General features: G+C 45.2%; 2 protein-coding genes across 4 annotated transcripts in view; one reads left to right on the top strand and one right to left on the bottom strand.

The window, feature by feature from the left end:
- KMT5C (lysine methyltransferase 5C) overlaps positions 1-16,123 on the bottom strand; it is a 101,710-nt gene extending 85,587 nt beyond the window's left edge. The window contains exon 1 of one of the 2 annotated variants that reach the window (XM_073571109.1): positions 16,000-16,123. The gene's annotated coding sequence lies outside the window, so the exon portion shown is untranslated. The remainder of the gene's footprint in view (positions 1-15,999) is intronic. The other variant, XM_073571112.1, reaches the window with a different exon arrangement.
- Positions 15,799-24,123, top strand: part of TMEM150B (transmembrane protein 150B) — a 64,463-nt gene continuing 56,138 nt past the window's right edge. Inside the window, exons 1-2 of one of the 2 annotated variants that reach the window (XM_073571115.1) lie at positions 15,799-15,815; positions 16,041-16,175. The gene's annotated coding sequence lies outside the window, so the exon portion shown is untranslated. Of the gene's footprint in view, positions 15,816-16,040; positions 16,176-24,123 lie in introns of those variants that run through there. The other variant, XM_073571117.1, reaches the window with a different exon arrangement.

Below are 24,123 nucleotides of genomic sequence, written 5' to 3'. Positions count from 1 at the left end.
GGATCCACGGGTCGGTTACTGACATGGCTCTCAGCCATGAAAACCACGGTCTTTTTGGCCAAAACGGGGCTATCAAGATGACCCTCGCACTCTCCTGTCTTATTTTCCTGACTACTGTTGGTAGTAGCACCATTGGAGGGAAGGCATAGGCTAGTTGGAATGCCCAGGGTGCTTGGAGGGCATCTAGAATGTCTGGGTTGTCCGACCTGTAGAGAGAAGCAAACCTTTTTACGCGCCTGTTGGCTCTGGTTGCGAATAGGTCTATCTCCAGTCTGCCCCATTCTGATGCTATCATTTCAAAGACGTGTCTGCTGAGGACCCACTCGCCCTGGTATAGGGCCTGGCGACTGAGATAGTCTGCTCGGGAGTTGTCTACTCCTCTTATATGGAGCGCTGACAAGGAGAGAAGATGGACCTCGGCCATCTCCAGGATCTTTCCCGCGATAGACATCAGTGGCATTGACCGCGTGCCTCCTTGCCGGTTTATATAGGCCACTGCGGTGGTATTGTCTGTCTGGATCTTTACGTGGGTGCCCCTTAACTGCCGGAGAAAGTGAGATATCGCGTAAAAAAAAAATCGCTGTTAGCTCCTTTACATTAGAGGAGGCCTCTATTTCATTCTCACGCCACCAGCCTTGTACCATGTGCTCCTCTAGATGGGCTCCCCAACCTAAGGGGCTGGCATCCGTGGTGAGTATTTTGGAGGGAGTCACCCACCACTGCACTCCCTTCGATAGATTGGAAGGATTTAACCACCATTTTAGGGATTCAACCACCTCGGGCGATAGGGACATCTTCCCTTCCAGCCGCCCCTGCAGTCTGTCTCCTGCAGAATAGCCCACTGCAGTTCTCTGGAGTGGAACTGAGCCCATTGCACCGCTGGAATGCACGATATCAGAGACCCCAGCAAGGACATGCCCTGTCTCAATGATATTACGGGTCTTCCTGTAGTATGCTGTATCTTATCGATTATGGCCATTACTTTGGCGTTCGGCAGAAAGCACTCCTCAGTTACGGAGTCCACTTGCAGGCCCAAAAACCTCTGACAGGTCACTGGCTCTAGTCTGAACTTCTCCCAGTTAATTAGCCAACCCAGTGTTTGTAGGGATGAGATAATCCTAGCTATTCTCGCTTCACACTGTGAAACAGAATTCCCCACTATGAGTAGGTCGTTTAAGTAAGGGACAACTAGGGTGTCATTCAGCCTTACATACGACATTACTTCCAGCATCAATTTTGTAAATACCCGAGGAGCCATGGATAGCCCGAATGGCATTGCCGCAAACTGGAAATGCTGAATCCGACCTTTGAACCAGACTGCTACCCGCAGGAACCTCTGGAGCCCTCGATATATGGGGAGATGGTAGTAGGCGTCCTTTAGGTCCAAGACTGCCATATAACACCTGGGAAACAAAAGCTTTATTGCAGACTTAATCGACTCCATTTTAAACCACCTCAGTCTTAGGAAGGTATTAAGTTTCTTTAAATTTATTATAGTCCTGTAAGAGCCATCTGGTTTTGGGACTAAAAATAGAGGAGAATAAAAGCCCATTCCTATTTCGTCCCCTGGGACCTCTACTAGGACCTGTTTAGTTAGCAGTACTGCAATCTCCATCTCCAGCGCTTCCTGCTGTGTCAGGGACTTCATGGAAGTCAATAGGAAGGAGTTCGGTGGATACCGAACAAATTCTAATTTCAGGCCTGATGACACGATATTCATGGCCCATGGATTTGATGTCACCTCCCATTGGCGGCTAAATTTTAATAGCCTGCCACCTACCGGTATAAAGATTTTATCGGGATCTGTCTCCCCTGAAGGGACGCTTCCCGAATAGGTTGCCCCTTTGTTTGGGGTCCTTATTTCCCCAGCGGTCCTGGGGTCTAAAGTCCTTCTTTTTACCAAACGGCGGCTTCCTGTAGGCCCTCCTGTTGAACGGAACATACGGGTTAGGGAAACCCTTCTTCCTCTCCCCCGCTTTTGTCAAAATCTCATCCAGTTCCGTGCCAAACAAGTACTTACCCTGGCAGGGTATAGCACACAGTCTAGTTTTTGTTTGTGTGTCTCCTTTCCACCCCTTCAACCATAAGGCCCGCCTGCCTGCATTGGTCAGTCCTGCCGCTCTAGCCGATAACCGGAGAGAGTCGGCGGAGGAGTTGGAGAGGAAGGCCGCTGCTCCCTTAATGAGGGGCATAGAGGAAAGGAGTCTATTCCTAGCTACTCCATTCTTTATATTGTCCTCTAAGTCATTCAGCCACACCAACAATGATCTTGCCGTACATGTGGCTGCTATTGCGGGCTTAAAGGCTGCCGTACATGCCTCCCAAGATCTTTTAAGAAATGTATCAGTTTTCCGATCCAAAGAATCAGGCAAGGTTCCCGAATCCTCTACCGGCAGAGAGGATCTACGAGAGGTAGAGGCCACTGCCGCATCCACCTTGGGGGCTCTTGACCAGGCTATTAACTCCTCATCGTCAAACGGATACTTACGCTTTGACGTTAAGGGGAGGAAGGTTCTTTGACCTTGTTTTTCCCACTCCCTTTTAACTAGCTCTTTAACAGCTGATACCACTGGGAAAGCCCGGACCTTTCTACGGGAAATGCCTGCAAACATTATGTCCTGTGGGGTCTTGGGGTCCTTGCTTTCTGGCAACCCCATGGTATTTCGGACAGACTTTACTAAATTACTGACACTGTCCGTGGGGAAACACGTTTGGTCCTCGTCCTCTGAGGAAAGGTATTCCTGGGACTTGTCGGAATCTAGTTCCCCGGTTTCAGATGGTGATTTTGACGCCAGCGAGGCTCCTCCTCTTGGCGAACATATTTCTCTTGCGGAGGAGTGACCCCCCAAACTACTGGAACCGCCTAAGGCCCGTAGCTCCTCTCTTATAATTGCCCGGATATCCTCCTTCTTTCGTGAGGACTCCTCCTGTAAGGCCTCCTCAATACATGATTGGCATAATCTCTTAGGGTGGCCGTCTGGTAGGGGCTGAGAACATAAGGCACACTCTCTATGTTTCGCCTTCTCCGTTCTTTTAGCCTAAAGGGGGTATGGACCAGAAAGAGAAGGCCATCAATTATATATTCTGACCACAAAACACTCACCCGTGAGTTTCGTCAGGAAACTACCGGCTGCGGGGTCCGCGACCCAGGCTGAGGCGAGGCATGGGACGACTTCTTTTCTTTGCGTTTTTTCTCCAAGGGCTCATCTTGCCTGGAAGGTCCACTAGATTCCTTCCTGGAGCTGCCACTTTTCCTGGTGCTACTACTTCTCCTTGTAGCACTGCTCTGTCTACTGCCATGCGGGGATTGCACTGGCTGACCTAACGGGAGCGAAGCTGGGTCATCTAAGGACGACATGACTGCGCATCCCCGCTGCGTTTGTGGCTTCTTTTTATAGCCGCTGCTATAGCTGCTCCTCTTCCTCTCTTTTTTTTTTTTTTGTCCACCATTTTTTTTTTTTTTGCGCTACTGCGCATGCGCGGGCGTTCTCCCGCGATCTCTGCCTCCTGTCTGACCCCGGAAGTTCTCTTCACTTCCGGGTTGCCTCTGCTGGGGAAGCGCTCGCTCATAGCAGAGCACCGATGCGGCGGCCGTCCCGCTGTGCCTCCCGGGTATCTGCACCCCGCCACCAACACACGGGGTCCTTCTCCCCTCCACAGGTATGACCCCCGGAAGCGCTGCCCAGCACAAACGCTCGGGCCCTTTGCTGGGGGGGGGGCGGGGGCACCACTGAAATTGCCCGGCCGGTATATTGTTACCTGTAATGCGTCCCCCTCGGGGGGGGGTATTTCACCGTCCTCCCCAGTGAGCCTTGGCACCAATCTCACCTCCGGCCTCACCTGCATTGCCAGCTCTGGGGGGGGGGGATATACCTCTCCACCCGACGCTGCCTCCGGTCCTGGGGCCCCTGCTGCTCATATTCTGCACGCAGGCGGCTACCAGACCAGGAATCCTCTTCTGCGGGTTCCTTTCCAGGAACAGGAAACCAAACTGAGGGAGCGAGGGGGACCGCCCCATTTATCTCTCTGTAGGTTTCCTGTTCCGGGGGCGGATCCCCTCTCTCAGTGGGTGCTGTCGTGGCGAAGAGGAAAATAGTTTTTGCATCACCACATATTGAGAGCTATAATTTTTCCATATTTTGACCCACTGAGTCATGTGAGGTCTTATTTTTTGCGGGGCGAGTTGATGTTTTTATTGGTACCATTTTCAGGCGCGTGACATTTTTTGATCGCTTTTTATTCCGATTTTTGGGACGCAGAATGAACAAAAACCAGCGTTTCATGAATTTCTTTTGGGGGGGGTGCGTTTACACCATTCCGCGTGCGATACAATTGATAAAGCGGTTTTATTCTTCGGGTCAGTACGGTTACAGCAATACCTCATTTATGTTTTTTTTTATGTTTTGGCGGTTTTATGCAATGAAAACTATTTTATATAAAAAAATTATTTTTGCATCGCTTTATTCTGCGAGCTAGAACTTTTTTATTTTTTCACTGATGACGCTGTATGGTGGCTTGTTTTTTGCGGGACAAGATGACGTTTTCATCGGTACCATGGATATTTATATGCGTCTTTTTGATCGCGCGTTATTGCACTTTTTGCTCGGAGGTATGAAAATAAATCATTTTTTGCTTCGTTTTTTATTTTTATTTTTTAAGGGGTTCGCTAAAGGGGTTAACTAATGGGACAGTTTTATAGGGCAGGTCGTTACGGACGCGGCGATACCAAATATGTGTGCTTCTATTGTATTTTCTTTTTTTATTTCCAAAAAAATGAATTTATTGGGGAATTTTTTTTTTCCAATTTATTTAGCGATTTTTTTAAAATTATTTTTACCCTTTTTTTAATTTTTTTTTAACTTTATTACATTGTCCCAGGGGGGGACATAACTGTCATGTGACAGATCACTGATCTGTCACATCACAGATCACTGTGACAGATCAGCGATCTGTCACAGGCACTGCACAGGCTTTCCTCATGCCTGCGCTTTGCAGGCACTGAGGAAGTCAGCTCCCTACAGGCCCCTGAAGGTCCCCGTCGCCATCTTGGATCCGGGGACCTGTAGGGAAAGAGACCCCCGCAGCAGCGCTGCACATTGCGCTGCAGTGGGGGGCTCAGGGGAGCACGGAGCCCCCTCCCTGCCGATGCTTCCCTTAAACCCCCGGTACACCGCGATTGTGTTTGATCGCGGTGTGCAAGGGGTTAACGTGTCGGGGGCGGTCCGTGACCGCCCCTGACACATTGTGCCGGGTGTCAGCTGTGATAATTAGCTGACACCCGGCCGCGATCAGCGCGTGGGCGCCGCCGATCACTGTGACGTACTATCCCGTCCCTGGGAATTAAGTCCCAGGGCACATGGACGGGATAGTACGTCACATGGGATTAAGGGGTTAATAACCTTATCATGTGTCAAAGTTGACATCTGTGTGAATAAGGGCAGACAAGGACCGTCAGGGGAAGCCTTTAAATACAATTTCCAGCTCTTGAGGGGGAGGCCACACCCCAGCTTGCACAGAATGCAAAAATACAAAGAAAAAACACAAAAAATGAGCTTGGTTTGAGTTGTTATACATGCAGCATATAAATGCATGTTCACATGGCCAAAAAGCATACAAAACCTACAAAAGACAAAATGAAAAAAACGCTGCTATAATTAATGTGTGAACATAGCCTAAGGGTATGTGCAGATGCTGCAGATTCTGCTGCGGATCCGCAGCAGTTCTGCAGACAGTGTACAGTACAATGTAAGTCTATGGGATTTACAATCTGCAGTGCACATGCTGCGTTTTTTTCACTGCGGAAAAGCTGGGGTTTTAAACCCGCAGAAAGAATTGACATGTCAATTCTTTCTGCGGATTCCGCTGCGGTTTGCCACCTATTCCATTGTTCAGGTGTCAAACCACAGGGGAAAACCACTGGCCAATCCGCAGGTCAATTTACCTGCGGTTTTACCTGCGGATCCGCACGGAAAAATCCGCAGGTGAATCCGCAGCGTGTGCACATAGCCTAAGGCTATGTGCACATGGTGCGGACTCTGCTGCGGATCCGCAGCGGTTTTGGCCCTGCGGGTCCGCAGCAGTTTCTGCTGTGTTGTACAGTACCATTGTTTTCAATGGTAAACTGGAAAACGCTGTGCACATGCTGCGGATTTTTCTGCGCGGATTTGCTGCGGATTACAATCCGCAGCATGTCAATTTTTTGAGCGGATTCCGCTGCGGTTTCACACCTTTATCCATTATGAGGTGTGAAACCGCAGGGCTAAACCACAGGCTAATCCGCAGACCTGCGGATTGTACAAAATCCGCGGGGAGAAATCCGCAGCACCTAAAAACTACGTGGGCACATAGCCTAAAGCTTCATAATGCATGTTGCTTTTTTTTTTTTTTTTTTAACCATTGTAAAGCTTTACTGGCCAGTAGATGGAGACAATCAGTCTTTAGGAAATACACATATCTAAGTATAACCCAAATGAATAACTATAGGGTCTTTGCTCACTTTGTAAGTAAATGAATAAATAGTAAATGTACATGTAAATAACATAGGGTACATAGATCAAAAAACTCTTTTTGATCAAAACAGCGTTAACAAAGTAGCTTATGTTATTTACTATTACTATTTATTCATTTACTTACTACAGGTTATATGCTCATTTTGTTTTTATCCTATGCTCTGTCTGATATTTGATCACCTGTGCATTGCACTTATCCCAACGTGTGCTCTGGCTCAATTTCTTTGTTTTTTGCCAAGGATAAATAAAAAAAAAAATTGAAGACAAATTATAAAAATCTACTTGTTTTATTCCGCACTGAAAGTTTGGAATCATAATGATTATACCAAATGCCTCCATAGACACACAGTATGGTGCCCCCATTATTATTAGCACCGCTCCGCCTGTAAACTGATTAACCCTTGAGATGGATTTACGCCGTGTGACTTGACTGATCGCTGGACAGGTATGGACATTGTTGGGTTATTAATGTATATTTTTTTACAGGATAATGATGGCGTCAATATGGAATTAGGAGTATAATAAAGCTTTAAACACTATGTAGTGTATTCTTTCATTAAAATACTTTGTTCTTAGTGTGTGTGTGTGTGTGTGTGTGTGTGTGTGTGTGTGTGTGTGTTTATTTAACCCTTGAATAACTCTAGGATTAGTAATGAATAGGTGTCTTATTAACACCTCTCCATTACTAAACCGGGCTTAATGTCACCTTACAATAGAAAGGTGACATTAACCACTTATTAACCCCACTTTCCACCCCTACAGGGCAAGTGGGAAGAACCCGACAAAACTCCAGAAATGGCACATCCAATAGATGTGCCTTTTCTGGGCAGCTGCGGGCTGCTATTTTTAGGCTGGTGGTGGCCAAGATCAATGGCCCCTTAACCCCTTCACCCCCAAGGGTGGTTTGCACGTTCATGACCGGGCCAATTTTTACAATTCTGACCACTGTACCTTTATGAGGTCATAACTCTGGAACGCTTCCATGGATCCCGGTGATTCTGACATTGTTTTCTCGTGACATATTGTACTTCATGTTAGTGGTAAAATTTCATTCAAACAACTTGCGTTTATTTATGAGAAAAACGGAAATTTGGTGAAAATTTTGAAAATTTTCGCAATTTTCCAACTTTGAATTTTTATGCCCTTAAATCACAGAGATACGGCACACAAAAAACTTGATAACTAACATTTCCCACATGTTTACTTTACATCAGCACAATTTTGGAACCAAAATTTTTTTTTTTTTAGGAAGTTATAAGGGTTAAAAGTTGACCAGCGATTTCTCATTTTTACAACACCATTTTATTTTTAGGACCACATCACATTTGAAGCCACTTTGAGGGGTCTATATGATAGAAAATACCCAAAAGTGACACCATTCTAAAAACTGCACACCTTAAGGTGCTCAAAACCACATTCAAGAAGTTTATTAACCCTTTAGGTGCATCAGGAATTTTTTTGAATATTTAAAAAAAATGAACATCTAACTTTTTTTCACAAAAAAAATACTTCAGGTTCAATTTTTTTATTTTACCAAGGGTAACAGGAGAAATTGGACTGCAAAAGTTATTGTGCAATTTGTCCTGAGTACGCTGATACCTGATATGTGGGGGGGAACGACTGTTTCGGCGTATGGCAGAGCTCAGAATGGAAGGAGCGCCGTTTGACTTTTTCAATGCAAAATTGGCTGGAATTCAGATCTGACGCCATGTCACGTTTGGAGAGTCCCTGATGTACCTAAACAGTGGAAACCCCCTACAAGTGACCCCATTTTGGAAACTAGACCCCCCAAGGAACTTATCTAGATATGTGGTGAGAACTTTGAACCCACAAGGGCTTTACAGAAGTTTATAACGTACAGCGGTACAATTAAAAAATCATATTTTTTCCACAAAAATTATCTTTTCACCCCAATTTTTATTTTCCCAAGGGTAACAGTACCCTGAAAGTTATTGTGCAATTTGTCCTGAGTAAGTTGATACCCACATGTGGGGGTAAACCACTATTTGGGCGCATGGCAGAGCTCGGAAGGGAAGCAGCGCCATTTGACGTTTTTGGCTGGAATTGAGATCGGACATCATGTCGCGATTGGAAAACCCCTGATGTACCAAAACAGTGGAAACCCCCCACAAGTGACACCATTTTGGAAACTAGACCCCCTAAGGAACTTATCTAGATGTGTGGTGAGAACTCTGAACCCCCCAGTGCTTCACAGAAGTTTATAATGCCCGGGCATGAAAATAAAAAAAATTGTATTTTTTCCACAAACATGATCAATTAGTCCCCAATTTTTTCATTTTCCCAAGAGTAACAGGAGAAATTGGACCCCAAAAGTTGTTGTCCAATTTGTCATGAGTATGCTGACACCCCATATGTAGGAGAAAACTACTGTATGGACACACGTCTGGGCTCGGAAGGGAAGCAGTGACGTTTTGGAATGCAGACTTTGATGGAATGGTCTGCGGGTGTCATGTGCGTTTGGAGAGCCCCTGATGTACCTAAACTATTGAAACTCCCCACAAGTGACCCCATTTTGGACACTAGACCCCCCATGGAACTTATCTAGATGTGTGGTAAGCACTTTGAACCCCCAAGTGCTTCACAGAAATTTTTAACGCTCGGAAGTGAAAATAAAAAAAATCATTTTTTTCCACAAAAATGATATTTTTGCCCCCAATTTTTTATTTTCCTAAGGGTAACAGGAGAAATTGGACCCCATAAATTGTTTTGCAATTTGACCTGAGTAGGCTGATGTACCTAAACAGTGGAAACCCCCACAAATGACCCCATTTTGGAAACGAGACCCCCCACGGAACTTATCTAGATGTGTGGTGAGCACTTTGAACCCCCAAGTGCTTCACAGAAGTTTATAACGCTCGGACATGAAAATAAAAAAATCATTTTTTTCCACAAAAATGATATTTTTGCCCCCAATTTTTTATTTTCCTAAGGGTAACAGGAGAAATTGGACCCCAAAAATTGTTTTGCAATTTGTCCTGAGTAGGCTAATACCCTACATGTGGGGGTAAAACACTGTTTGGGCGCATGGCAGAGCTTGGAAGGGAAGGAGCACCATTTGACTTTTTCAACTCAGAATTGGCTGAAATTGAGATCAGATGCCATGTTGCATTTGGAGAGCCCCTGATGTGCCCAAACAGTGGAAACCCCCAATTCTAACTCCAACCCGAACCCCAACACACCCCTAACCCTAATCTCAGCCCTAACCCTAATGGAAAAATGGAAATAAAATACATTTTTTTTATTTTATTATTTTTCCCTAACTAAGGGGGTGATAACGGGGGGTTTGATTTACTATTTATGGCGGTTTTTATATTTGGCAGCTGTCGCACGCTAAAAGACGCTTTTTATTGTAAAAATAGTTTTTGCATCACCACATATTGAGAGCTATAATCTTTCCGTATTTTGACCCACCGAGTCATGTGAGGTCTTATTTTTTGCGGGACGAGTTGACGTTTTTATTGGTACCATTCTCGTGCACGTGACATTTTTTGATCGCTTTTTATTCCGATTTTTGGGACGCAGAATGAACAAAAACCAGCGTTTCATGAATTTCTTTTGGGGGGGTGCGTTAAAATTCATAAAGCACTTTTATTCTTCGGGTCAGTACGGTTACAGCGATACCTCATTTAGGTCTTTTTTTATGTTTTGTCGGTTTTATGCAATGAAAACTATTTTATATAAAAAAATAATTATTTTTGCATCGCTTTATTCTGCGAGCTATAACTTTTTTATTTTTTCGCTGATAATGCTGTGTGGCAGCTTGTTTTTTGCGGGACAAGATGACGTTTTCAGCGGTATCATGGATATTTATATGCGTCTTTTTGATCGCGCGTTATTACACTTTTTGTTTGGCAGTATGATAATAAATCATTATTTTTTGCTTCGTTTTTTATTTTTTAAGGGGTTCGCTAAAGGGGTTAACTAATGGGACAGTTTTATAGGGTGGGTCGTTACTGACGCGGCGATACCTAATATGTGTACTTTTATTGTTTTGTTTTTTTTATTTCCAAAAAAAGGATTTGGGGGAATATTTTTTTTTCTAATTTATTTGGCGATTTTTTAAATTTATTTTAACACTTTTTTTTAACTTTATTAAATAGTCCCAGGTGGGACATCACTGTCCTGTGACAGATCGCTGATCGCAGATCGCGGTGTGCAAGAGGTTAACGTGTCGGGGGCGGTCCGTGACTGCCCCTGACACATTGTGCCAGGTGTCAGCTGTGATAATCATCTGACACCCGGCCGCGATCAGCGGCGCTCACCACGTGGGCGCCGCTGATCGCGGTAGACGTACTATCCCGTCCATGGGCATAGGGGCCCGGGTCCCATGGACGGGATAGTACGTCAGATGTTAGGAAGGGGTTAAAGCCTGAGAATAGCAGCCCCCAGCTGTGAGTTTTGCCGGGTTGGTTTACAAACAGAGGGGGACCCCACGTTGGGTTTTCATTAATTCTTTCTCTCCTGCTCGCTGTTGCCGGCAGAGCAGGAGAGAAGAATGACAGCCACGTTCAGCACCAGCTGCCGGGGAACGGCGCTTACTGTAGCGCTTCTTCCTCGTTGGCCGTCCGTGTGGTCCTGATGCGGCATACGGTTACCACACGGATGTACCACGTATCGACACGGACAGCTCTGGTACTGTTTTTTCCGGTACCGGAATTATCTGGACGTGTGAGACTGTCCTTACATAGTATGGTGCCCCCTCAATCCCATTGACACAGTATACTGCCTTCACAATGGCATATAGGACACTGCTCTCTCCTGTTCTCTTCCTACCTTTCTCACCATTCCTTCAGTGCATCGTTCGTCGATTCTACTCCTTCTCACTATTGGAGTCCCTCAGAGCTCAGTCTCTTCTTCTACATGAGCCCAATTGGGCAGTCCTTCAGCAAATTTGGCTTTCAGTACCATTTTGTGCTGATAATACAAGACATCCCCTGACCTTACCCCTGCTGCACTACAGAACACCAGTGACTGTCTGTCTGCAGTGTCCAACATCATAACCGCTCTGTATCTGAAACTCAACCTTTCCAAAACTGAACTTCATCTGCTCCCGCTGTCTATTGACCTTTCTAAAGCCGACATCTGCCTCTCCGTCGGTAGCACCATAATAACGCCTAGGCAGCAGGCGCACTGTCTGGGTGTTGTGTGACACCAATCACAAGTTTAAAAAAAAAACCCACACAAGTTCAAATCACCCTCCTCATGTCCATTAAATATAAAACAATGAAAAAAAAAATACACATTTGGTATTGTAGGGTTCAGAGAAGTCCAATCGAAAAATAAAGTAAATGAATCCCATCAGTAAACAGCATAACAAGAAAAAGAATCAGAAATCCAGAATTACATTTTTTTGGGCTGACACAACATTGCAATAAAAGGTGATTAAGGGTATGTGCACACGTTGCAGATTCAGCTGCGGATCCGCAGTGGATTTGGCCCTGCGGATCCGCAGCAGATTCTCCTGCGGTGTACAGTAGGGTGACCGCAAAAAATCGATGTCGGAATTTTGTCCGTCTGGACCCCACAAAACGATTCCCCTTTCCAGATATTGAGATAGCCAAAATTTGAGCTCGATCAAACGACGTTAACCCGTGCGGCTCGTCGCTCAAAGTTTGAAAAAATCCAAATTGAGGTATTTTAAGATTTAGGTATTTTGCATAGTCTGTTAGACTATAAAGAATGTGACAACAACATTGCAGAAATAGCCCTGACCAAATTTTCGAACCATTTGTGGTATTTGAATGCAGAGTTGGTGGGATTATCGTTTTTTGATCCCACCATTACAGACAATGAAAAGTTGTTAATGGCTAATAAATTGCTCAGTAGCACAGATGAACCATCAGAGCACGCTAGGGTTGTAAATCCAAAAGTTAGGAAAGAAAAATTAAAAGAGGTAGGAAGTAACCGACTTTAACGACCTTCTGACAAAAGATGAAGAACAAAAGCAATATGTCCTGCAAGTTGTAAGCAAATGCCGAGCATTATATTCTGACGTTTCAAAAACTACTTTAACAAAAGCTCTAGAATAGATTAGATAACTATGTAAAATTATCAACTCATGTAGGTTAGCGTGCTCTGATGGTTCATCTGTGCTACTGAGCAATTTATTAGCCATTAACAACTTTTCATTGTCTGTAATGGTGGGATCAAAAAACGATTATCCCACCAACTCTGCATTCAAATACCACAAATGGTTCGAAAATTTGGTCAGGGCTATTTCTACAATGTTGTTGTCACATTCTTTATAGTCTAACAGACTATGCAAAATACCTAAATCTTAAAATACCTCAATCTGGATTTTTTCAAACTTTGAGCGACGAGCGGCACGGGTTAACGTCGTTTGATCGAGCTCAAATTTTGGCTCTCTCAATATCTGGAAAGGGGAATCATTTTGTGGGGTCCAGACGAACAAGATTCTGACATTTTTTCCCCCCCATATGAGATCCGGTCACCCTAGTGTACAGTACCATTATAATCTACGTAAAACAAAAAGCACTGTGCACATGCTGCGGCTTTTTCCGTGCAGATTTGCTGTGTATTTGAATCAATGTCAATTCTTTGTGTGGAATCTGCAGCGTTTTTACACCTGCTCCATTATAGAAATCTGCAGTTGTAAAAACGCAGGGGAAATCCGAAAAAATCTGCAGGGAAAGGTGCACTAAATCTGCAGGTAAAACGCAGGTCATTTTACCTGCGGATTTAGCAGAATCTGCAACGTGTGCACATACCCTAAAACATTGTAGCTATCCCAAAATGCTTTCAATAAAAACAACAGCTTGGGCTGCAAAAAAATATGCCATCACACAGCCCCAGATCCCAAAAAATGAGAATGTTACGGGTCTCAGAAAATGGCGACAAATGCTAAAACTTTTTTTCATACAAATTTCAGAATTGTTTTTCACCACTTAAATAATAAATAAAATAAAAAAACCTATACAGGTTGGTTATTTGTGTACTCATACTGACCTGGGGGTGGGGGGAAATCATATTACTAGGTTAGTTTTACACGGTAAATAAAAAAACCAAAAAAAACAAGCCCTCATAGGGCTATATTGATGGAAAAATTAAAAAAAAAAAAAGTTATGACTCTTGGAAGAAGGGAAGAAAAAAAACGAAAAATAATAAATAAATGAAGGGATTAAACATAGATGTACTTAAGTCTCATGGAGGGGGGAGAACTGGATGACCAGAACAGAACCGTCAGGCAGATGGATAGTCAGAATGCCCCCCGAGGTCAACAGTAAAAGAGCCTACAGGGAAAGCAGCTCGACATGTGTGAACCAGGCCTTACAAATCTATAACTGGCAATAGGGTATCTTAAACAGCCAGTGGTCCCAGCTTTGGTTAACAGGAGGATCCCAAGGACAAAATTTTAACCCCAAAGCTCCTGGCCAGGACAGTAGCAGAAGTCCCAGAATCACAAAAAAAACATTGCATGGTCACTCTGCGTCACTTGCTACACAGGCCCAATGCGGCCCAGAGATGGAAGCAGAAACAGAGAAGGTGGACAGAGATGTCCCATTAATGACCAGTTATGGAAAGACCAGTTACTAGTGCGGATCTGCAAATACAAATTACATTTAACTTGCTCAAAATAATTTAGTTAAATCCCTTGTAGAAATCTCTGTTTTGGGCTACATTTCTTCATTGCAGAGCACAGTGTGTGAAATCTGCTTTGCAGACCAACTGGTTATTCCTTCACAGTGTTCTCTGGGCTCATGTGCTAACCCCTCCATCCTAGATGCTGCCAATCACCGCTCAGCAGCATCTGAGACTGCTAGATCACCTGCCAAGCAGTGATTGACTGAGACTGCAATGGAGCGATGCGGCGCAAAAACGGAAAAAAGTGGCAGAATCAGGGGAGCTCAGGGATATTGACTGAAAACTCAGACGATTTTCACCCATATCTTCATCCATGTGTATTTATCCATCAACAGTTTGAAGTTAATATCAGTGTAGAAGAAAAAGTTGGATGCTATGAGGACGATCTGTATGGGATCCATGTTTTTTGTGATCCCGTAGACTTGATTGTGCGAGTCTCATCTCCATTATGGACGAGAATAGTTAGGGCTGAACGAGCCCTAAGGAAGACACTGAGGATATGTGCACACAGCGTCTTTTTTTTGTTGAGATGGCTAAACATGTACATTTTGTCAATTTTTACTGTTGTTGCGTATTTTCCCTCTCAAAAATGCAGCATCTTCCAGTTTTGGCAAAGTGGATGGGATTTATAGAAATCTTGCTCTCACTGCGCTTCTTTTTTTTACTCAGTGTAAACAGACCTGCGGTGTGCGTTTCAAATCCCCAACATGTCAGTTTCTCTTGCGGGTACGCTGAATTTTCTGTGCAGATTTTCCCACAGACTTGATGCAGGTAAAAAGATGCACAATCACATGGGTTTGCAAGGCAGAAACACATTAAGGCTGTGTGCCCACATTGCGCTTTTTAAGCGTTTCCGCAGCGCTTTTAGACAAGCGTTTCTACTGCGAAAACGCTTAAGAAAAGCATACAATCATACTGGAATCCGCACATGTGCTAATGGTGCGTTTTTATCCGCTGCGGAAACGCTAAGTGGAAAAAAACGCATGTTCATTAATTTTGCATACATTCAATTGTATTGCAAAAACGCATAGGAAAACGCATGCGAAAATGCTTAACAAAAGCGTCAAAAACGCTAACAAAAGCGCTTCATAAAACGCATGCGTTTTCCTGGGAAGAGGGTGTGTGTTTACGCTCAGGAATATTCTGCATGAAAAACGCTACGTGGGCACATAGCCTAAAAAACTCATATTATCCGCACATGATTGTATCAATGAAGTTGTGTCAAAGCAAAATCAGGACGTATCAAAAACAAAAAACATGAACAAAGAAGAGATTAAAAAAAAAGCAGCAATAAATACGCATGTAAAAAAACACCACTGCTATGTCCATGGAAAAATAAAAAAGCTCCAGGAGAGGAAAAATTAAAACTTATTGCAACATGGTGAGTTATGTGCTCAGAAATCTGCATTAATGGCTCCTGTGATTATATTACCATTTGTTCATTAGTTTAAAAAGAAAAGTATAAAAATGACAATGTAAGTGTGAGAAAGTCGAATATCGGCTTAAGCCGGGATCACACATGCAAGAAACTCAGACGAATCTCGTCAATACACGGCACTGCTGCCGGCACTCAGGAGCGGAGTGTGCGGCCGCATAGTAATACATGCAGCTGAACGCTCTGCTCCTGAGTGCCGGCGGCAATGCCGGGTATTGACGTGCGAGACTTGTCCGAGTTTCTTGCATGTGAGTATGAGCCCTTATAGTAAGTCAGGTAACATGGCTTGCAGCTTCTTGGATTTTGCAATGATATAGATCTCCCGTCAGGAAAGCGTCACACGTCATATCACTGATTATATAGGAATCTGCTACTTTGTGCACATAGATAATCCTTGTAACAGTCCTGAACTTAGTAATGACCATGACTCACCTGTCATTACAAGGAACTAAGTTGTGTGACTTCCTTCACAGATCATGGACTTTTCTCCTTTACCTATGTCATCAGGTGGGTGTGCCTTGTACTAATAAGTTGCAGCAACCAAACTGGCTCTCATGGAAGCTGACTGATTTACTGAAGGAAATCCCAGACAGTGCTAACAGCACAAGGTATGTGTGAACCGTAACCAATCTGTGTACATATACAATGATCTATGCATGTTAGTGTGTGTGTGCAATTAGTGGTAGGCTGACTCTACTTCATTCATATGGTTAGCCCTGTAAGGACCCGTTCAGATGTCTGTGCAAATGGGTTCGAGCACAGAACGCTTTGCACGGACATTCTATGTGTCTATATCTATTCTTTCATTTCTTTATTAAAACTGTCATAGGGCTCCATTATATGTCCATTTTGCAAGCCTGCGAGAAAATCTTGCCATACGGATTACATACGGATGCTTACATGTGCAAAATACGCGACCACACCTTGCTTACGGATGACATACGGAGCACTGTTTAGGGGTCTGTCATCCGTATTACGCATGTAAAATACTGACCGTATTTTGCGCAGGTAAGTGTGACTCCAGCCTTAGTCCGAGAATTGTAATGTGATCATCGTACAGGAAATACGTCCGCCTGTCTGGCCGCTTAGGTACATACAGCCTTTATTTGGAAATGTTGTTTTGTTTTTGCAGAATATTTTTTCTGCAGGGAAAACCTGCTCTCTTGGCGGTAAAGAAGCTGTGTACAAAAATCAGGTTTTGATGGGGTTTCTTTTTTTTTTTTTTTTTTTTTTTTTTTTGCTGCGTTTTTACATGTGTGCTTTGTCTGCAGTACAAGTTTAATGTTTTGTTCACCAAAAACACAGCAAAAAATGCTGCAAAAAAGCGCATGATTGCATTTTTTGCACTTTTTCATTGCTTTCTATGGGTGAGAAAGTGACGTTACAGATTTAGAAAACACTACAGTTTTCCAATTGTCAGGTGAAAAAAAAACAAGAGTGTACGTGAGATTTCAGAAATCTACTGGATTTTACAGTTCTTGAAAAAAGCAGATTTTAATTTGTATAAAAAAGCTGGGGGGAGTGGGAGGCAATATGTTAACGTAGCGTTATGCTCCCTGAGCTACATTCACAATTCTGACTTTAGAAATTAAATCTCTCATTTCTTCCTTTAATGTAGGAAGCTAAAAGTGCCCCATTGCATAGGAGCTCACCAAACTCAGATAGTTGTCAATCAATTTTCTCAACTGTTTTCAGTGGCAACATTGTGACTGCAGCTCGAGGATATAATACAGGATGTATTCAGGACATAGAGTAATGTATGCACAAAGCTGTAGTGCTAAACTTAGATATATACTGTACTAGCTGAAGAACCCAGCGCTGCCCGGGCATAGTGACTAACTATGGTTAGTTATAACAAATTATGATGTGTGTGTATATATATATATATATCTCTGAATGTATAGCCCCGCCCACTCCGCATAGCCACACTCACTATAATATCTCACATCATCCCATCGGCCAGAGCCACTGGACTACTACCCCTAGTATCCCACATCATCCCGTCAGCCAGAGCCACAAGATGTGCCTATGGGATGGAGGATGTGTGATGGGTTTATGGGCAGGGAGGGGGTGATTTATTTCTGTCATGTGCCCTCTGCTCCTTTCTGGGGGGCAGACAATGGATGGAGCTTATGTTCCCGGGGATGCTAGATTTCTCCCACCCAGTCAGTGTCTGCTGAGGTGTTGTGGAGTGGGAGAACTGTTGCTCATAGCAACCAATCACAGCTCAGCTTCTTTTAAACAGCTCTGGTGAAATGAAAGATGATTAGTGATTGGGTGATGCTATGTGGAGTGGCCGATTATTTATTTTTTTATATATATATATATATATATATATATATATATATATATATATACATATATACACACACTCATTTTTATGTATAGACTAGCTGAAGAGCCCGGCGCTGCCCGGCCATAGTAACTAACTGTGGTCAGTTATAGCAAATTATAATTATCCTCCATCCCATAGTCCCGTACCCATATACCCATCATACATATCCTCCATCCCATAGTCCCGTGCCCATATACCCATTATACATATCCTCCATCCCATAGTCGAGTGCCCATATACCCATCACACATCCTCCATCCCATAGTCCCATGCCCATATACCCATCACACATCCTCCATCCCATAGTCCCATGCCCATATACTCATCATACATATTCGCCATCCCATAGTCGAATGCCCATATACCCATCACACATCCTTCATCTCACAGTCCCATGTCCATATACCCATCATACATATCCTTCATCCCATAGTCTCGTGCCCATATACCCATCATACATATCCTCCATCCCATAGTGCAGTGCCCATATACTCATCAAACATCCTCCATCCCATAGTCCCGTGCCCATATACCCATTATGACATCATCATCACCATGGCAACCGTTATGACATAACCGTCACCATTGCAACCTATGATGAATCAGCATCGCCATGGCAACAATTGTGATGACATAATGAAGGGCGGGGCTTGATGCACACACACTTTTTCCCCATTATGCAGATAGGGGCAAAATTGTTTGGCGAATTGGAACGCGCGGGGTTAAAATTTCGCCTCACAACATAGCCTAGGACACTCTCGGGGTCCAGACGTGTGACTGTGCCAAATTTTATGGCTGTAGCTGTGACGGTGCGGATGCCAATCCCGGACATACATACACACACTTGAGCTTTATATATTAGATATATATATTTCTTAGGCTAAGAAGTTGTAGTGACCAGTATGTTGCAGTCATCAGTACATTATGCCCAGCTCATGCTTCTAGAGGCATGCACCCATAAGTTAGGTGGGCTCTCATTGCTTCAGAAATGCCAAACATGTGGACACTTTATGTGGTTTAGTTACACTGGGGCTCAAAAGGGGAGGGGGCATTTGGATTTGGGAGCAGAGAATTTGCTGAATTTCTTTTGGAGGGTGAGAAGCCATTTAGCTTTTCCAGAGCCTTTGTGCTACCAGTAACGTGGAAGTATGGCACCCCTAAGGGTTCAGTCACCACAGAGGTACTGCACCTCCTCCTGAGGTGTGGTGCCTCACTACTCAGTTAAGATGGAGACACCTGACCAGACTCCAGCACCTGCACCCAGCAAGGAAATCTTAGAACAGCACAGCACCCTCTATGGCCCCTGCTTGGTTCATGAAGGGTGCTGGGAGGTGGGTGGAGCTTAGATTGCACTAAAGAGCGGGAGAGCAGATAGGAAGTGGGTCAGTTCCCCAGAGAGGGATGGAGTGAAAAGGATGTGCAGCAGCCTCCTGTGAGCTGGAGCTGCTAGCAAGGAAAGGAACAGAAAGGGTTCTCCAGAAGGAAAGGGCGGAACGTGAGGAGGAGAGACTGGGGCTAGAGCAGAGCCCTTCCCTAAGTTTATGCGCCAAAGGCAGGGTGTCGGTATCCAAGACTATGTGTGATACTATTGATCCTACAGCAGACACCGGAGGAATAGAAGTTGAGACCATTTTATTCCCACCTAAGACTTGACGACACAGTAGCAACGTGTGTGAGCCGGGATATGATAGTAAGGAGTACCCAAAGTAGGCTACAGCTGCCTGTCATGTGATTGGAGTTTTAAGTAACAGCAAGAAAGAGGAACTTGAGTGTAATTCATAACTACAAGTAGTTCAGATTAGCGCTAGTAAGGAGACGTTCAGAAAAGGCACACGAAAGGGAATACTGGAAGGGTGTACTCCTCTTGCCTGGGAGTTGGCTGAACCCCTCACCTGGTGGATGCGGCACTGAAGCGGGCACCTGTCTTTGCCAGAAACATGAGTAAAGCATTTGAACTGCATTCAGCTGTGTCATTGCCTTCTTCCTGCGCTAACCCCTTCAGCACTGCTCCATCTCTGTGCCTAAACACTACATCATCTACCTCAACATCTTTTACAACTGCCCTGGGACTACAACTCTGCCTGTGGAGAGCTATTACACCTCTGCTGCATCACACCATCTGTCCGTGAGGATCTGCACTGCAGCGCTGGTCACCTTTGACCAGATACCACAAGTGGCGTTATGAACTTCTGGTGACCGGATGTCGTCATGATGACATCGGGATACCATTGCAACGATCAGGACACTGCGGGGTCTCCATTCCAAGGGCAGAGGGGCTGTCCTCTCTCTACTTGCTCCTGGAATGCTGCATTCAAGTACAATCACAGCATTTAGGGAGTTAAAGTGCCAGGAGCTGGACCGCTCTTAGTGCCGGGTGTCAGAATCAGCTGCACCCGGCGGTGATCACGTGCACACAGCCTGTGTGCACACACGATCGCATGGACCTGATAAGCTGTTCCACGTCCATAAGTACCAGGGCGCAGGGACATATTAATATGGACCATGTCGGAAAGGGGTTAATAAACTCTACAGGTGCTAATGTGTTTCAGCACCATTGCAGCGTTTTTTTTGGTTTTTTTTACAGCTGGAGTGGCGTCACTAATCTAAGTAAGATACTTTTACCGACACCACTCCTTTCGGTCTCCAGCAGTTTATGACCTGCCAGATCGTTCCAATGTTTGCTGGAAGTTACAACACAATGTAAGTCTATGTGAGCCAGAATGAGGCCAGAACGCGTGGCTCCCATCAACTTGCACTGAGAGCTTGTGACCGTTACCTCTGGCTTCCGGTCAGTCAGGAGTTGCAGTCACAAGATGGTGGTACAAGACTGGAACGGCACAGGGAAGAGCTGAAGACAGCAACTAGTTAGTATAATATTGATGAATTGGCCCATTTAATTTCAATTTGTTTAATTTAAATTAATGGGTGATGAAAGCAGAATATCCCAAAGGATAATTTTCATTTCTCTAGTCACCTTCCACGACGGTATACGGAGGTTGCCTCTTTGACCTGATGGGGACAGGAAACACAGGTTAAAAGGTCCTCCCACTTGCCAGTATGTTTCCTGTTCACCATGGGGCAGTGAGAGGTCCGTATACTGTGGTGGCCGGTGACTGCAGTAGCGTGGACACAGGTTTGTAACTGTATAAGAGATGCCGGGCAGCTGGTGGTCGCGTCCCCCCCCCTCCTTTACGCTGCTCCCGTCGTCCCCTCTGGGTGACCTCGGGAACACTCTGGCCTTCCCGCGCCCCCGAGAGGGCAAAGCAGGCCAGAGATCCCCGACTGGGGGCCTCCCAGAGCTCCCCGGTCTTCTCTCCTCCATGCGTGGCTTCTGGGCGTCCCGGAAGTGACGTCAATGGAACACACGCGTCACTTCCGGTATTGGCGCTTCAGGACGGAGAGCGCTGATTTCCGGCTAATGGCCGGCCCCAACAGCACGTGGTGCCCGCTACTGATGCCGGCACATGGACCCAGGAGGGGGAGGGAGAAATCAGACGCTGGGGGCAGGTGCTGGCTCCAATGAGCATAAAAAGCCTGCTGAAGTCACACATGAGGTAAGACTGGAATCCATCAACATGGATAGCACTTCATGCCCTGCATCTGCAGAGCCCAGCGCTGCCACTGCTACAGTGAGTGTATGCAGGGAGGGGGTGCGGGGGTGGTTATAATTAGGGGACCCCTTTTTCTCCTATCGTATCTCTCCCTCTTGTTTTAGGGAGACAAGTCTACCCCCAAAGCCTGAAATAGGAAAAAATGCCCAATTTGTAACATAAAATTGCCCTCATTATAGGATAAAAAAAACTCTGCCAGTCTTGCACCGACAAAGTAGTCAGAGCGGAGCAGCCATCCCTTTTTAGAGGAAATTCGCTTGCTGGTCAGACAAGAGGTGCAGTCTTCCCTAGCGGCTTTTACTCCGTCACACCACCCCATTCTCCAGGGAAGAAAAGGAAGATACAGGTCGAGGACTCTGATCTGAGTCTGACCTGTCTCATACATCGTCCTCTGGTAGATGGGAGGACCCTGTATCGCCCAGGGCCTCTGAAATCCGAAAGTACCTCTTCTCCTCTGACTATATTGAGGAGATGGTATCTGCAGTACGCAGCACCATGGGGTTAGAAGAGGAATCAGAGCCTCAATCCATTCAGGATCAAGTGTTTGGCGGGCTAAAAACAGAAAAGCATATAGGGTTCCCAGTGCATGCCAACATACTGGACATAATTTTGCAGGAGTGGGAATTGCCAGAAAAACGTCTCCGCACCCCCTCGGAGATGAAACATAGATTTCCCCTGGAAGGTGATTCTGTGAAATGGGACATTCCCAAAGTCGATGTTCAGGTGGCAAGAGTCGCAAAGAGAACAGCGCTCCCATTTGAGGATTCTTCACAATTGAAGGACCCTATGGACAGAAAAATTGTCTACTAAAGAAATCTTGGGAGACATCTACGTCCACTTTAAAGGGTAACATCGCCTTCACCTGCGTAGCTAGAGCTCTGTTCCGTTGGCTTGAGGAATTAGAAACCCATATATCTCAGGGTACCTCCAGGTGTGAGTTATTAGACTTCCTAACCATCCTTCATAAAGCTACTGGGTTTTTAGTGGATGCCTCCATGGAATCTATTAGAGTTGCCGCTAGGTCTCTGGTGCAATCCAACTCTGCTAAGAGAGCGCTCTGGCTCAAAATGTGGAGCGGTGACATCACCTCCAAGGCCAGATTATGTGCCATACCCTTTAAGGGGGAGTATGTCTTCGGACCGGCCCTAGATGAGATCCAAGGAAGGCCACTGAAAAGAAAAAAGCCCTCCTGGAAAAGCCTTTCAAAAAATGGCTTTTTCGTGCCCCACAGTCTCAAACCTCTCAAGCGAGAGGTAAAGGCAAGACAGGGAGATGGAGCTACACAAAAGGTAGAGGAAAAAATATTCTCATCCCGCAGCAGCAGGCCCAACCAGAGAAGCAATGACTCTGACCCGGTGGGGGGGAGACTCTCAAGATATGCACATCAGTGGGAAAACATCACCAGTTCTCACTGGGTCCTCAATGTCATCAAGGAGGGCCTATTGATAGAGTTCATCTCCTCCCCTCCACAGGGTCTAAAAGACACTTGCCTTCCGGCTCCAAAAGATCAGCTAATGCTGCGGTTAGGTTTCAGAGACCTTGTGGGATCAAATGCGATCTCCCCGGTTCCGGAATCGGGGCCATTACTCTCGGTTATTTCTGGTAACCAAACCATCAAGCGAGGCCCGTATTATTATAAATTTGAAGGGATTGAACCAGCACATAAAATATCGCAAGTTCAAGATGGAATCCGTAAGATCAGCCATCCCCCTGATCGGGCCACCCTTCCTTATGTCAACCATAGACTTAAAGGATGCCTATTTTCATATTCCAATCCACCCAAGACACAGAAAATACCTCAGGTTTGCGGTACAGGGGAGTCTTCAGGTGGAGAACTATCAGTTCAACGTCCTGCCGTTTGGTATCTCCTCAGCGCCAAGAGTTTTCTCCAAGGTAATGGCAGAAGCGGTGTCATTCATTCAGAGTCTGGGCATCTGCATAGTGCCTTACCTGGATGACCTACTGATAGTAGCTTCCATCGAGACAATCCTGGAAGCCCAGACTCTGGATACTTTGAAATCTCTGTGATAGATCCCAAATTTGAAAGTCTCAGCTGCGGCCCTCCAAGACCCGAAAATTTCTGGGGGTACTTTTGGACTCTGCAAGACAAATGTCCTTCTTTCCAGACGACCACCATCTTACCCTGGTATCATAGGTCAGGAAGTTCAGGGACATGAGGTCCCCTACACTCCGGGAAGGCATGTCGGTCTTGGGCTCTATGATAGCTTCTATACAATCGGTAGCCTGGGCTCAATCCCACTCCAGAATCCTTCAGACTCACATCATAGAGAACTGGAACGGTCATTCTGGTACTCTGAACAAGAAAGTGCACACACCGGGTTGAGTAAGAGCCTCCTTAGCATGGTGGATGAACTCCAGAAATCTCTGCAGAGGCGTAAGTTGGAACCAGGTCCCGCTGACTACAGTCACGTCGGATGCCAGCAGGAGGGGCTGGGGGGCCATGATAAATCATATTCCGTTCCAGGGACTCTGGGACCAGACAACGAGCTGAAAATCATCCAATTTCAGGGAAATGAAGGCTGTGGAAGAAGCCCTTCTAGCGGCCGGTCGCCAGATTTCTGGACAGCACGTCCGAATATATTCGAACAA

Source organism: Dendrobates tinctorius, unplaced genomic scaffold (genome assembly GCF_039654945.1).
Source record: "Dendrobates tinctorius isolate UK_male_01 unplaced genomic scaffold, ASM3965494v1 ptg000028l, whole genome shotgun sequence".
Taxonomy (NCBI): domain Eukaryota; kingdom Metazoa; phylum Chordata; class Amphibia; order Anura; family Dendrobatidae; genus Dendrobates; species Dendrobates tinctorius.
The sequence above is the reverse complement of the archived record's forward strand: the minus strand, read 5'-3'. Positions and strand labels throughout refer to the sequence as shown.